General features: G+C 36.9%; 1 protein-coding gene across 1 annotated transcript in view; it reads right to left on the bottom strand.

Moving 5' to 3' along the window:
• Positions 1-14,799, bottom strand: part of Gdap2 (ganglioside induced differentiation associated protein 2) — a 407,655-nt gene that overhangs the window by 313,082 nt on the left and 79,774 nt on the right. The window lies entirely within an intron of this gene.

Raw genomic sequence — 14,799 nt, 5'->3', positions numbered from 1 at the left:
AAGTAACTTAGTATTTAACACGCCGTCGTTGAAAAATACTGCAAAATGTTCGTACAGGATGTATCAAAAGCTAAGATCAATAATTGTTATGGAGATGATAAAGATCTGATTTGCTGCAAAAGAACGTTAGTACCATTTTCTGTCCGATTTCGAATTGCACGATGATAGCTGTTACTTTGATATACCCTATGAAGTCATTTATAGTTTTATTTCGCTAAGTAGGTATGCTCTGTTGTGATGATTGTACTATATTTTTACAGTCTACATTGGGTTTCTGCATCTTGTGATTAGGAATGGCCCAGTTTCTTGGCCGACGTGGTCTCCAGACTTGACACCACTAAACTTCTATCTACGGAGTTTCATGAAGGAATATGTCCCACAGTTCTGAGACATCAAATAAAGATGATCTATTCGGAAAGATTCACAAAGCTGCAGCGGAGATATGACAGCAGGAAGTGTAAAACTTGCAAAGCGAGATTAGACGTATGTACATGAGAATGGGAGACATTTACCCGCACCAATACACTTTAATGATATACCAAAGTAGTTCATGTTTATTTAAGTACTTAACATGATTATTTATCGAAATAAATACAAAATAGGTCCACAGAGTATGACATTCATAGGAAAGATTATAATCGTGCAACTCGAAAACGGGAACGAATTCGGAAAAACTGTATGGACATATTTTACAGCAAATCAGGTCCTTCATCTCGTACTTAACGATTGACCTTACCTTTTGATAAATATTTTATTCACATACAGACGCCCTGTATAATTGAGTAAACTGTTAAAGAATTCAGAGAATTTCAATATGTATTTTATCTCTTGTATCTAAACATCGATGTTTTTAATAATTACAGCAGTTTCGCTGTACAACGGTAATTAACGCACTGACCTATCAAGTCGACTGTTGCCCATCGATTCAATTAAACATTCATTAATACGCAGCTCGTGCTGGACCGACTAATTTAGCACAGCGACTCCACGTTCTAAAGACGACACGAAACGCCATCCAACATCTGTAGCAAATTTAATGATGTAGCGGTGAATTGCATTTCACTGTGTTTGAAGTCCATCAGCATTAAGGACGTTAAAATGTGTTAAATTATGCTTATAAATCAAGCGTCTGGCTAACGTTGTAACGTTTCCAGCCACAAATGTAGGATTGCGGGTTCGATTCCGTATAGGGAAGTGGAGACATCTAGGGAAGTGGAGACATCTTCCCTCCATGGAAAGTGACTGCTGTTTCTTGCCCATTATGTGTCCTGTGTTAGCCTTAACACATGTTAAACATACTGAGGAGTTTTCCAATATTTGGCAATGTCTAGTACTGGTTAAGGGAACTAGAATCTAAAACCTGGGGCTTTAAAAATAGTTTTGTTTGTTTTTATGCATTTCTATTAGGTATCAAATTCAAAACAAATTACATACAAATTGTGCACATCCCGTAATTTTAAGGAATTTGGAGGCCTGCAATGTTGGCAGAGCATTGGTTTACGAAGACTGCGGACTCAGGTTTGAATTCCGATGATAATGGTATATTTGTAGTGAAAAACAATCAAGATTCCTGAGTAGGTAGTTTTCAGTTTCCCTCCATTATTCCACCGTCACTCTCCAATTCAATATTCATTATCATCATTTCAATAGTGTTAATTCAAAACGGTGCGGCGTGACATAGTATTATGTCTGACATATAGATGGCACCAGTCCGAGGACTATTACGCTTTATGGGGGTGAAAGGACATTCTAAAGGGACTTCATCGGACTCTTAAATCTACTTAATTGGCTCGAAAGATGGAACAAAATAACTGAGTCACGATATCTACACATCTGCCGTCCGAACTTAAATAATGATTCCTTACAAATGGTGTTACATGCACATTATAGCCGTCAGGTGACACCATCTAAATCTAACATTTCCCGAACGACGGATCGGCAGTAGTGGTCACGTTCATTGGCCACCAAGGACCCCAGATATTAATAATTTAAATTATTGTCTCTACGAATTGACGAAAGACGAAGTCTACAAATAAGAAGTAAGCACAAGGGACGAATTGATCGCTCGCATTATGAATAGTGCTATCCTCATAAAAGAACATCAGGACGACCCCAGAATAACTACAAGAACCTGGATGTGAATTTCATGTCGGTGGTGGAATTTGTAACAATATTACTCTGAAATTTTTCAGATTACTGATATAATTTAAATGATCAATAAAATTTATTGAATGTAATCAATAAGTAATTTTTTCTTTCACTTTTTTGTTACGGCTTTCAACCAATAAATAAGTTATTTGTCTGTATTTCACACCTTTTGGAAAGCATTTTATGCATAATTTTCAAGCATTCAAAATTGCACACGTGTTTATAGACGTGGCACAGCTGACGATCAATTGCAATCGGCGCTATGCCCTGTGCATTCAAAAACTTTATCACTGACAGCACTTCACGCAACGGGAGCTGGAATAGGAACGTCCATCTTCAACTAATGCAACGAAGCTACTGAGAGCACTCGGGAAGTTCCGCTAGAGCATGCATCATGCCAGAACATAACTCTATCACGTAAACGCAGTCGCATTGCGCAACATATGTTTGCTAGCTGCGGGACGAGTGGGAAAGTTACTTTATGGACGCGCCTCGTACTCCAACTACAATTCTGCTCCAAAACCGACGAGACAGCAGACTTATATGTAAATATCGATGAAATACGAAGCGTTCACTATAGATCTACATGTGCCATTCTTCAGACTAAGGTATAGTTTCCCTTGTCTTCCCAGAATGAAATGGAATTCAAATTTCCACGTTGGTAGAGACCGAGAAATGTTGATTTACTACATTATGCCTAAATGACGTTAAGACTTCAATAAAACACTTAAGTTTTTGTATTTACATTAATGTTAAAGACGATGATGGTAGCTGAGGACAATAGAATTATACTCTAACGAAGTGCCTATCAACACGGAATTACTTTCCTTAACTTTGGAGCGTATTGATTAAATTACTTTCAAAGGGCGATGTATGCAATCAAATAACGTCATAGTCATTACTTCGGCAAGTAGTACGTTCGATACGAACATACGAATACCACAATTACGTCACCTTTTATATCTCAAATTCCCACTCTAGTGAATCCATAAAAATTATATAAAAAAGCGTGAGAATGTGCAACTGTGCGGGGGACAAACCGTATTTCCGAAAAGTGTCGACGCTGATGGAGTAATTGTGTATTAATTTCTTGTATTCTGAATCGATGTGAACTTTCGCACGCTACCGTAGTATTCACGCCTTTGTTACTGAGAATGTAGAACGTTATACCTCCGTAACGGTAACTACTAGGGTAATGAGTAAAGAACGTTATGTTTCATGCAACCATCTTCTTTTACACTTCCGGAAACAAAAAATGGTTGATATTCACAGGTTCAAACAGCTCACCGAATTGTAGGGCAGTCACCAAAAATATACTATCATATTCCTTGGTTCTCGCAAATAGAAAACTCAGAAACGCGGTTTTTGGCGACTGTTATTATCCAATCTGGTTTCATTATTTCTGCTATGGTGTCTAAAGATAATACCCTTAAATAAAGTAATGAGTACGATATCTTCCGAAACTAGCTTTCTGAAAATGAGAAAATAGAGACAAACATGTCGCTTTCATTAATACAGAGTGATTCAAGAGGTATAATATAATAAACATTTTAGGAGGTGGTAGTGTGGACTGTTCTCAGTAGGAAAGTTCTCTGCGGTGGCTGAGTGGTTAGACCTTCAGTGGTTCGAGTCCCGGTCAGGTCTGGGATTTTTCATTTAAAAATCTATAGAGGTTAAAGTCGCAGTTGGGATTTTTCTCGGGGATCTCCCGTTTTTTCCCCTCATTAGGCATTTACATCATTCCGTCACCATTTCGTTATCATTCCGTAGCATTCCCATATCGCCGGCTGGCGACGCACGGAGGGTGCTGGTCTAGGGACGAGTGGGGTTGCCTGCTCGAAACTTGAGCATACAGAGAACTAGGCTTCGAGACTTCGGACCCAATAGAGCAATTCAATGGGAAATCCGCATAACGACATACTGAGTATAGTGGTAAAGCGTACAGTGGGTGGGAGTACTGTAGAATGGATGACAACAAATACGCAAAGAAAAACGCTCTGGATTTGAGGGTTCTGGCGAATAATTTGCTTTTCATACAAACCTATTTTCAAACTGTGTCTGAAACTACTACACGGTTGGAAAAGTCAGAGCAAGAGATGCCGGAAGACCTCAAATTAATTGAGGAAATGACACAGAGAATTAATGAGACACCAAGTACACCGGTTACTGAACGTGTAAAACAGAAGTGGAAATCAATTTTATGTAAAAATAACGGATATGGAACATTGTGTAATATAAACAGCAAATTAGTGGATATAGAGTCATCCGAGAATAAAGGACTGTCTCTTAAAAACTGAGATGATGTTAGGTTTTTTCGTTTTGTTCCTATCACGTCATGCGACGCAGAGCGCAGCATTTCACAGAACAAACTGTGTTTGGCAGATAACAGAAAAAGAGTTACGTTTGATACACTGAAAATGTGTCTTGTAATACATTGCAATTCGGTACTGTAACTGCACTTCCTAAAGACGACCAATAGGAAAATGAAGAAATTAAAATTGCTACATGTTTATTTCCAACATTAACACAATCCACAAACGATTGGGGAAAACACGGGAATTTTACTTGAAGCAAGTAAAGCGATCGGTTTGGAAGTAAATCCCGAAAAGACAAAGTATATGATTATGTCTCGTGACGAAAATAATGTACGAAATGAAAATATAAAAATTGGAGATTTATCCTTCGAAGAGGTGGAAAAAATTCAAATATCTTGGAGCAACAGTAACAAATATAAATGACACTCGGGAGGAAATTAAACGCAGAATAAATATGGGAAATGCCTGTTATTATTCGGTTGAGAAGCTTTTGTCATCTAGTCTGCTGTCAAAAAATCTGAAAGTTAGAATTTATAAAACAGTTATATTACCGGTTGTTCTTTATGGTTGTGAAACTTGGACTCTCACTTTGAGAGAGGAACAGAGATTAAGGGTGTTTGAGAATAAGGTTCTTAGGAAAATATTTGGGCCTAAGAGGGATGAAGTTACAGGAAAATGGAGAAAGTTACACAACGCAGAACTGCACGCATTGTATTCTTCACCTGACATAATTAGGAACATTAAATCCAGACGTTTGAGATGGGCAGGGCATGTAGCACGTATGGGCGAATCCAGAAATGCATATAGAGTGTTAGTTGGGAGACCGGAGGGAAAAAGACCTTTAGGGAAACCGAGATCGCAGTCTGGGCCATAGTGCCTTCCCCCTCCGTAAATTCCATTCCAGTAGGAAAGTTTATACAAATGTGTGTCCAATTTTCAATGGGCGTGCAGATACAGTTTGTTTGAATCTTATGCATTACAAGCGTTAGAAGTGGCAAGAAGAAAAAATGACAATTGAGGACTTGAATTCCAAAACATGCTAACTTCAAAAAATGGAAAATTAAGTTATAATTGATATGGTTATGTCTCAATCTATGATATTGTATGTTAAAAAGAGTCTAATAGTTGTTCCTTGTCAAGTTTATTCGCCTCATGAGAAACCACACGAATTCTAAGCGATCCTATGTCCATGTAATTAGTACGATATACATTTTAGAAAACACCAGGAGTTGTGATCTTTTCAGTTCAGGTTTAAAGTCAACAGTTTGCAGCTCTTTACTTCTTGAAATATAAAAAATGAGGTTGTTTCTTGTCTTCAGCATTAGCTCGGAAATAAGCTATCCAGGAACTCTATAATATTTTTACAGATGCATGTGCAAACAACATAGGATAGGACTATGTGTCAGTTCTTGTGTACGAGTACATTAGTTAAGAATGGGAAATATGTTGGTATTACACATTACTTTCCAATTAGGGGACACACTTTCCTTTCCTGTCATCGACTTCTCTGTCATTGAAGGAATAAAAAATCAAAAGAAGTGTCACAACGTCAAGCAAGTGGATAAGCTTGATGTAACAGAAGTTTAATATAGTGCAAATAAGACGTTCGATAAAAGATTTTAAGTCAACATTAAATAAGGAGGCCTATTTCAAAGTATCTTGTTATAAAAAAAAGGAAAAATTTCTAATTTAAAATTACAAGATAATGAAGTACAGCAAGCCGCACGTTAATGATCAGAATGTAAACAATAACGTCAATTTCAACATAAAAATGTAGGTATAATATGTGTAATGTGCTGGATTTTCTTTTTACTAAGATCAGAAATGTAGTTTCGTTTTTGTAATTAAAATTCTTTACGAATCAAGCTAAAAAGTGGTCGTAATATGCATTAAATAAAAAGCACATTACATAATTTGTCCTATAATATTACTAATCTACTACTATTAACCTTCCTTGTCTCATTACTGATAACATTATTTGACAGATTGTGCATTTATCAAGTTCATCTGCTGCTAAATCATGCTAAGTCCATTTTTAAATTTTCTTTAAATAGACAAAATGACTGCCAAGATGTTCTTCTATTTTTAAAATATGCCTTCTGGTACTTATTTCATTATACGAAAAAATCATAATCACTCATACATTGGCCAGATATTTATTTTTTTCTTTCCCCTGAAAAGTTGTAAAATGGATTTAGCATGTTTCAGAATTAGAATTTAGGTCTTCAATTATTACATTTATTAGGCCTATTCATTTACATTATATCAATACACTTCAATAGAATGCACTTTTCCTTTTCCGCACTGTTGTCAACAGTAAATGTTGCTCTTCTGGTGTTGTCTTGGTCTTTTATGAAAGGCAGCATTATTAATAAAGCAAGCGACCAATCCATCCTTTGTGTTTACTTTGTTTTTGTATTGTACACTTCGTCTTTCATCCACCCGTACAGACAAAAATCGACAGGATTAAGGTCTGGAGGCATTGGTGGATAATTCACGTGAAGAACGCGGCCAATCCATCGTTCGGGGAATGTGTGATTATGATGATGCATCACCTGACGGCTAAAGTGAAAGGGGGCTCCTTCATGATGGAAAAACAGGTCTATTCTTTTAGCCAAGAAACTACAAACAGCAGTTTCTCTATACCAAAAGTGCTCATAATGAGCAGGAATCGGACGTGCCCTGTGCAGGTGTGCATCCATCGGGCAGACAAGGAGTTCAGTGGCGGCCACTAGGAGATGTGAACAATTATAACATTGTAAAATTCCTATGCAGAACGAAAAGTTACATTTTGTTCGCCTCAAATTTCTGCACATTTAACGGACAAAACAGAAATTCTTTCAATCATTTATTATCATGATACACTTTTCTCTTAAATTGACTCAACAGTTTGGAAATTAAATCAATGGCTTTTCCTGAACACGCTATGAAATATTTCATATAAAACAATTTTTATCTCGAAAAGGAAGTAAAAACGAGCAAAATTTTATTGAACTTTTTTGTTTGGAATATCTCGAAGAATAAACCCCTGAAATTGATGACACTACTTACACTTTACTCTGTATACAGAATGTTTCCGAGGTGGTGTTACAAACTTTCAGGGATGATGGCGAAGGGCACATGTATCAATATGAGATAAGGAACCATGGTCCGGAAATGACTGAGTCGAAAGTTACAAGCAAAAATAATTGTGTGGAAATGGAATTGTAATTTGGCAACAAGTGCTCTCCTTCCCTTAACCTTTCGAACAGTCGTGGAAAGATGGTATGGGTCGGATGTCTCCTACGTGGGTACTTGTAACGATTACAATCTGTGAGCTTGTCTACTGTTCCCATTGCTCATCCGTATTCGAAAATCATGTCTGCACATTCCGCTCTCGTGCACTCCTCCATTTCACTAGGACTGATCGACTGGACATTGCAACTTGTACACATACATTGCTGTATAATATGTACAGATAAATACACACAAATAAGGTGTACAGAGGAATAAAATTATTTCATTTCCACACAACTATTTTTGCTTGTAACTTTCGACTTGGTCATTTCCGGACCAGGGTTCCTTTTCTTAAATTGATACATGTGCCCTTCGCCATCATCCCTGAAAGTTTGTAACACCACCTCGGAAACATCCTGTATAGCTCAGGAGCCGCTTCCTTTTTGCAACGAAACGATTGGGAGCTCAGCTTCAATTCCACTGTAACTTACTACCAAATACTCGGAATGACACCGTCCTTGCACTAAAATATCGGGCATATTTTTTAACGTATGAAACAAGCAAAACATTAATTTGATCAAAAAGTGGAGTCAGGCTCAGGGGGCCCTTAAATTCCTGAGGTAATCCGATGTCCCGAATTGGGACATCAATAATGCGAGAGCTTCACCTTTCTGCCGACATCCACCTTCGCGACACGAACCCGAGTTTGAAGCAGAATTGACAACTGTTTTCATTACGTGGTATATGAATTCATGCAGCGATAATTAACTTATACCTTCCATTGTAATATATACTGCATGCGAGGATCATTTAACGGGAATGCCAGCTGCCCTAATTTAGATTTAGGACAGAGTGAAGGTAGAACACAGCACGAACTATGAAACTAATAGAAAATGTAACTAGGTTACATGTGACCCCGGTCATCACTCCCAAGTTTACTGTGTTTAGTTATTAACAAACTGGTCGGTTTCGAGTACGAAGAATAATATAAATACCCGCTTCGCTTATGTATACAAAGACTTAGGTTAGTAACAGAACACTGTACTATCATGCCCTCTTCGAATGTTGAGTCATTACAAGACATACGCCGTACAGTTAATATACAGCATGTAAGTGACTTATGCTACCAAATATATCGGCGATACAACGCAATTCACTAAACAGATATCAATGTCAAGAAGTGACACGTGGATTCAAAATGTTGTCAAACCTCACAGCTATCTCGAAATGGAGTTCAACAAGGAGATTCCTGGGCTTGCCTTCTGCTTAATACAGCGCTAGAGAAGTTGTTGAGTAGGGACCGGATTTTTATGTAATATCAAGGTGAGAAATATGTACATATTTATGTAAGAAAAATAAGCTGAATATGTACCAAAATATGTAAAATCATGAAAATATTTAATATCAATATCTGGCAGGTATAGGATAGGTAAGACTCTCTAGTTGTGACTTCATAGAGCACCCGACTTTTTTTACCGCACATTTGACACATTACTATTTTTCCATCTGTAGTGAAAGCTTCGTCCATCGCAATCCATTTTATTTTTGTCGTTAGAGTTGAAGATACAGGGGCCATTTTAGTTAGTTAAAAGCAGTAGATAAACTCACTTGCACTTTATACTGTAAGTACTAAAACTAGAGAACTGAGTGAAATGAATGACACAAGAGTACTGCAAACACTGTTTCGCTTTATTTATTTTAATCTTTCAACACCTTTCCAGTTTGTTCCTTTACTCCAGCTTCTTTTCAAAAGTCGGCTATATTATTGCGGCTCATGTCAGACTTGACACGGGTTTTCCCTGGAAGGATTAGGAAGAGGGTGAGTAAGGTTGCAAATTGCATGGGAACAGCTTGTTAAGACGTGTGCAGAACAATTATAGTTCGAGACAAATCATGTCGTCCTCGTCCCACTCCACCGCATTAAAGCAACGCTACTTTCTGAGTGATTTTTACAATTCAAGGTACTTGTATGAGAAAGGTTGCCTTTTGTTCACTCATATTTACAGTGTGCGGTATGGGATGAGTGCCTCTATTACTTCCTGGAACTAAGAACGTTATGTTTCTTCTCGAAATATATATTTTCTTGGGTAGGTAAAAGGGCTTTTTAAATCTGTGTATTTCAAATTGCAAACTTCCCCAGGAGAAGTTTTTTTTTTTTTTTTTTTTTTTAAAGAAGTAAAAATGAATAAGCCCCCTAAATATGTTGATTTATGTAATACCAAGCCATAATATGTAATATGAGGTAAATATGTAAAAATATGTAGTATCAAATTGTAATATATTAATGGTAATTACGAGATTCGCAAAGATTTGTTATTTATATAGGGTTAGGTTGAAAGGAATATAATATGTAATTACATAAAAATCCGGTCTCTAGTTATTAGTCCAGGGCGCGAATTTTGATGACCTAAAAAAAAAACTAAAAATGACCTATGAAATGACCCAAAAATGTTAGAAAATGACTTAAAATGCTGAAAAAATTTCCTAAAAATAAACTCAACTGATGAATCGTACAAATTTGTATAGCTTAATGAAAGTATGCTTGTAAATTGAATTAATCTGCTTACTTTGTATTGTATATGTTTGTATAGTTTTGGCCGATGATTTGTATATGCTTTAAATTGAATAGTAATCTGTATAGCTCTATTGATAAATTGTTTGTGTTTGTAATTGGAAGTAGTTTGCATGATACGTATTATCAATTTCTGTATATCACAACTGATTGAATTGTTTATGCCTTAAATTTAATTAACTTACTTGTTTTGTATTATACATATAGCCCACCTCAACTGATGAATGATCGTTTGCGTTTGTAAATTTAATAATCTGATTGGCTATGTATTGTATATTTTTAGTAGAGCCATCGATGTAGCTCAGTCGGCAGACTCGCTGGGCTGCTGATCCGGAGCTGCGTTCGGACTTGGGTTGGATCCCCCTTTGGTCTCTTTGAATGGTTTCTTCCGAGGTTTTCCTCAGCCGTGGGACTGAAGCCGAATGGTCTATGGCGAGTCCTCGGCATCACTTCATTTTATCCCTTTGATCTGATTACCTGGTTGGGTTTTTCCGAGGTTTTCCCCAAACCAAAAGCCAAATGTCGGGTAATCTTTTGGCGAATCCTCGGACCTCACCTCATCTCACTACATTTCGCCAAAATATTGTAAAAAATTGCAGAAATTTGTAAAAAATTGTAGAAAATTACTAAATTGTAAAATTGTAAAAATTGTAATTATAATATCGTAAAATTTTGACTTGTTCCACATCTTAAAGCTTCATTGCTCACGTAAGATCTATGGAATATAATGAATTAATTAATTAATGGAATGAATGAATAGAATGAATCAATCCTATACGTAAGTAGTCAAAACCTCCAGGTTCCTTAAATTAACAGCTTTCCAGACTGTCTACTATGGTCTTCCCAAATAAAAGTACAAAATATTCCCACACGAATACAAATTTTCCCACAACCTACAGCATGAGCTACAATTAATAATTAATTAGGCTATAATTAAATGTTTAAGTACAATAAGTCCACACCTGTGGAGTAACGGTCAGCACGTCTGGCCGTGAAATCAGATGGCCCGGGTTCGATTCCCGGTCGGAGCAAGTTACCTGGTTGCGGTTTTTTCCGAGGTTTTCCCTCAACCCAATCGAGAAAATGCTGCGTAACTTTCGGTGCTGGATCCCGGATTCATTTCACCGGCATTATCACCTTCATCTCATTCAGACGCTAAATAACCGAAGATGTTGATAAAGCGTCGTAAAATAACCTACCAAAAAAATTAACTACAATAAAAGAGAAGGATAAATGTTTCATTCACCAGATATCCATCTCTAACATAGTGTATCCCAATGGTCGTGACTTCAAAGGAGATGCAGTTCAATTTTTGTTTTTTTGGAGACTGTATTTTTTTTTATTTTATTGGGTTATTTTACGACTCTGTATCAACATCTAGGTTATTTAGCGTCTGAATGATATGAAGGTGATAATGCCGGTGAAATGAGTCCGGGGTCCAACACCGAAAGTTACCCAGCATTTGCTCGTATTGAGTTGAGGAAAAACCCCGGAAAAAACTTCAACCGGATAACTTGCCCCGACCGGGATTCGAACCCGGGCCACCTGGTTTCGCGGCCAGACGCTGGATACTGTAGAGTGACTAATTTATTTCTAGATACACATCATTAAACATGGCAGTTAGCTTCAGCTGGGACCTCTTACCACCACAGAAATCAATCATCATTAGAATTTCATTATCTTTTTCTGTAAGATTTGCCAATCTCATCAACTTAAAAAAGACTTTAGAATGACGTAACTATTGTTTGTTATTAATCTCTTTTCGACTGGCTCCTGTTTATAAATAATTATTGGATTACGCTATTCTCAATAGTGATGAACTGATATTCAGATGTACTTCTTTTTAATTATTCAAAGAGCTCATACAATAATAGTCTCCTATCGCCCCGATAGCCGTCTGCTAATCCTTTCTGTTGGCGGGAGGTCTCGTTTGCCGGTTTACGGGTGATATAAGCGATGAATCATGCTTCACAACTCAGAAGTATACGTGTGGCATCAAGAAATACCTCCAGAGATGTGTTGGAAATGTCAGCCTCCGTAATTATGCAATATCATAATTATTATCGCTACAATTATTTAGATGCACCATCACCTTTACTTTTTAACTTTGCTCTAGAGTATGTCATTAGAAAAGTACAGGATAACAGACAGGGTTTGGAATTCAACGGGTTACATCAGCTACTTGTCTATGCGGATGACGTGAATATGTTTGGAGAAAATCCACAAACGATTAGGGAAAACACGGGAATTTTACTTGAAGCAAGTAAAGCGGTCGGTTTGGAAGTAAATCCCGAAAAGACAAAGTATATGATTATGTCTCGTGACCAGAATATTGTACGAAATGGAAATATAAAAATTGGAAATTTATCTTTTGAAGAGGTAGAAAAATGCAAATACCTGGGAGCAACAGTAACAAATATAAATGATACTCGGGAGGAAATTAAACACAGAATAAATATGGGAAATGCCTGTCATTATTCGGTTGAGAAGCTTTTATCATCCAGTCTGCTGTAAAAAAATCTGAAAGTTAGAATTTATAAAACAGTTATATTACCGGTTGTTCTTTATGGTTGTGAAACTTGGACTCTCACTTTGAGAGATGAACATAGGTTAAGGGCAAGGTCCGTGGACGGTCGGTCGCTGTCGCTCTCACAGGTCCCTTCATTAAGCGTTTAAAGGGACAGTCAACAGGATTGTAAATCCGTGACGTCACCATGGGAACACTATACTCATTGTCAAGCCTCAGCTTGCACTTTCTAGCGATATTTATATATTTCTTAGGGTCACATACACACTGGAGGAGTAAAGGCTTAGAGGTAGAACTCCCACTACAATATCCATTTTTTTTTTTTAATTCAGTGATCGTTTACTTCCCAAATTCTTATAGCAATATAAAAACTATTATGAATGCTTCATTATACAAACTTGCTTTTGTATCTCTAACCTTTGTAGAATATTTGAGTCCAATTTTAAAGAAAGTTATTAACGAATACGCATTGTACAATATATTTAGTTTATTTTACTCTTCAATTTCTGATTCCGAGCCTCGAAATATTAATTAGGCCTATATTAAAGTAGTATTCAATAAATAAAAGCTACACATGTGAACGACAGAATTTACATTACGCATGCAAAATGTATTAAATTTCCCTTAATAACACTGGAGTAGAATGTGCACTAAAACTAATTAATAATTAATTTTATACAGGATTTTTAAATGAATATTTTGTAAATTAACCTATTTTAGTGAGCGACAGCGACCGACCGTCCACGGACCTTGGGTTAAGGGTATTTGAGAATAAAGTGCTTAGGAAAATGTTTGGGGTTAAGAGGGATGAAGTTACAGGAGAATGGAGAAAGTTACACAACACAGAACTGCACGCATTGTATTCTTCACCTGACATAATTAGGAACATTAAATCCAGACGTTTGAAATGGGCAAGGCATGTAGCACGTATGGGCGAATCCAGAAATGCATATAGAGTGTTAGTTGGGACGCCGGAGGGAATAAGACCTTTGGGAAGCCCGAGACATAGATGGGAAGATAATATTAAAATGGATTTGAGGGAGGTGGGATATGATGATAGAGAATGGATTAATCTTGCTCAGGATAGAGACCAATTGTGGGCTTATGTGAGGGCGGCAATGAACCTCCGGGTTCCTTAAAAGCCAATAAGTAAGTATACTTTTATTAAGATATTGAGATAAAATTTTCATGAAACAGTACACTTTTAGCGCGAAAATAAAAAAAAATTATAATATATGTCAAAAGTGGACTATTTTCTGTAGCGCATCACCTTAAGAAGTATTAATGTTTTATAGAGCCTTAAAGCCTATTTGTTGAGAAACTCATAAACCGGTATTAATATTGGCTATACCTGGAAGATCAATGTTCACATGGCTGCAATAAACTGAAATTAAGGCCTAACAAAGACGTGGCGTATATTACCAATATAAAGCTGAAACTAGACTAAGTCGCACCACCACAATTACAGCTGTGTACAACAATAAAAACACTGCATTTACAAAGTGAACCCACATTACGAATCGGCAGTAGTCGAGTCAATGATACAGTATATAGCAGCCGGGAAAATAATGGACTAGTCAACCGTCCAGCTAGTTCTCCGCAGGGTCATACCAAAAGATCGATAACAGACGACCAAGATATCTCCTTTGAAAAATTTATATTCTCCACGAATTGCATAACACAAAATGTAATATAGACCGCACCTAATGGCTCATAACGTTGTCCCAGGCGACAGTCTCTGCATTGCTTACTTCGTACTGACCGTGGAAGACAATGATGAACTCCACACGGAATCCTAACACTCAGCACAGTGATGGTCTACAATCTACATGATTACTAGACATCGGAAGTGAAAAATGGTATTTTAGGCGCCTAAAAAGGCTCTAAAAACAACAAAAACAGGGCAATAAAAGGTACTGAAATTATATTGAATCATTCATAATTCATAAAGTAAACATCCATAAGACCGTAAGTAACTTAACAAAGTGCACTAAAAAAGTAGTTTCTCTGTTCTATGGATT

Source organism: Periplaneta americana, chromosome 8 (assembly GCF_040183065.1).
Source record: "Periplaneta americana isolate PAMFEO1 chromosome 8, P.americana_PAMFEO1_priV1, whole genome shotgun sequence".
Classification (NCBI taxonomy): Eukaryota; Metazoa; Arthropoda; class Insecta; order Blattodea; family Blattidae; genus Periplaneta; species Periplaneta americana.
This window is presented reverse-complemented; position numbering and strand designations above follow the sequence as displayed.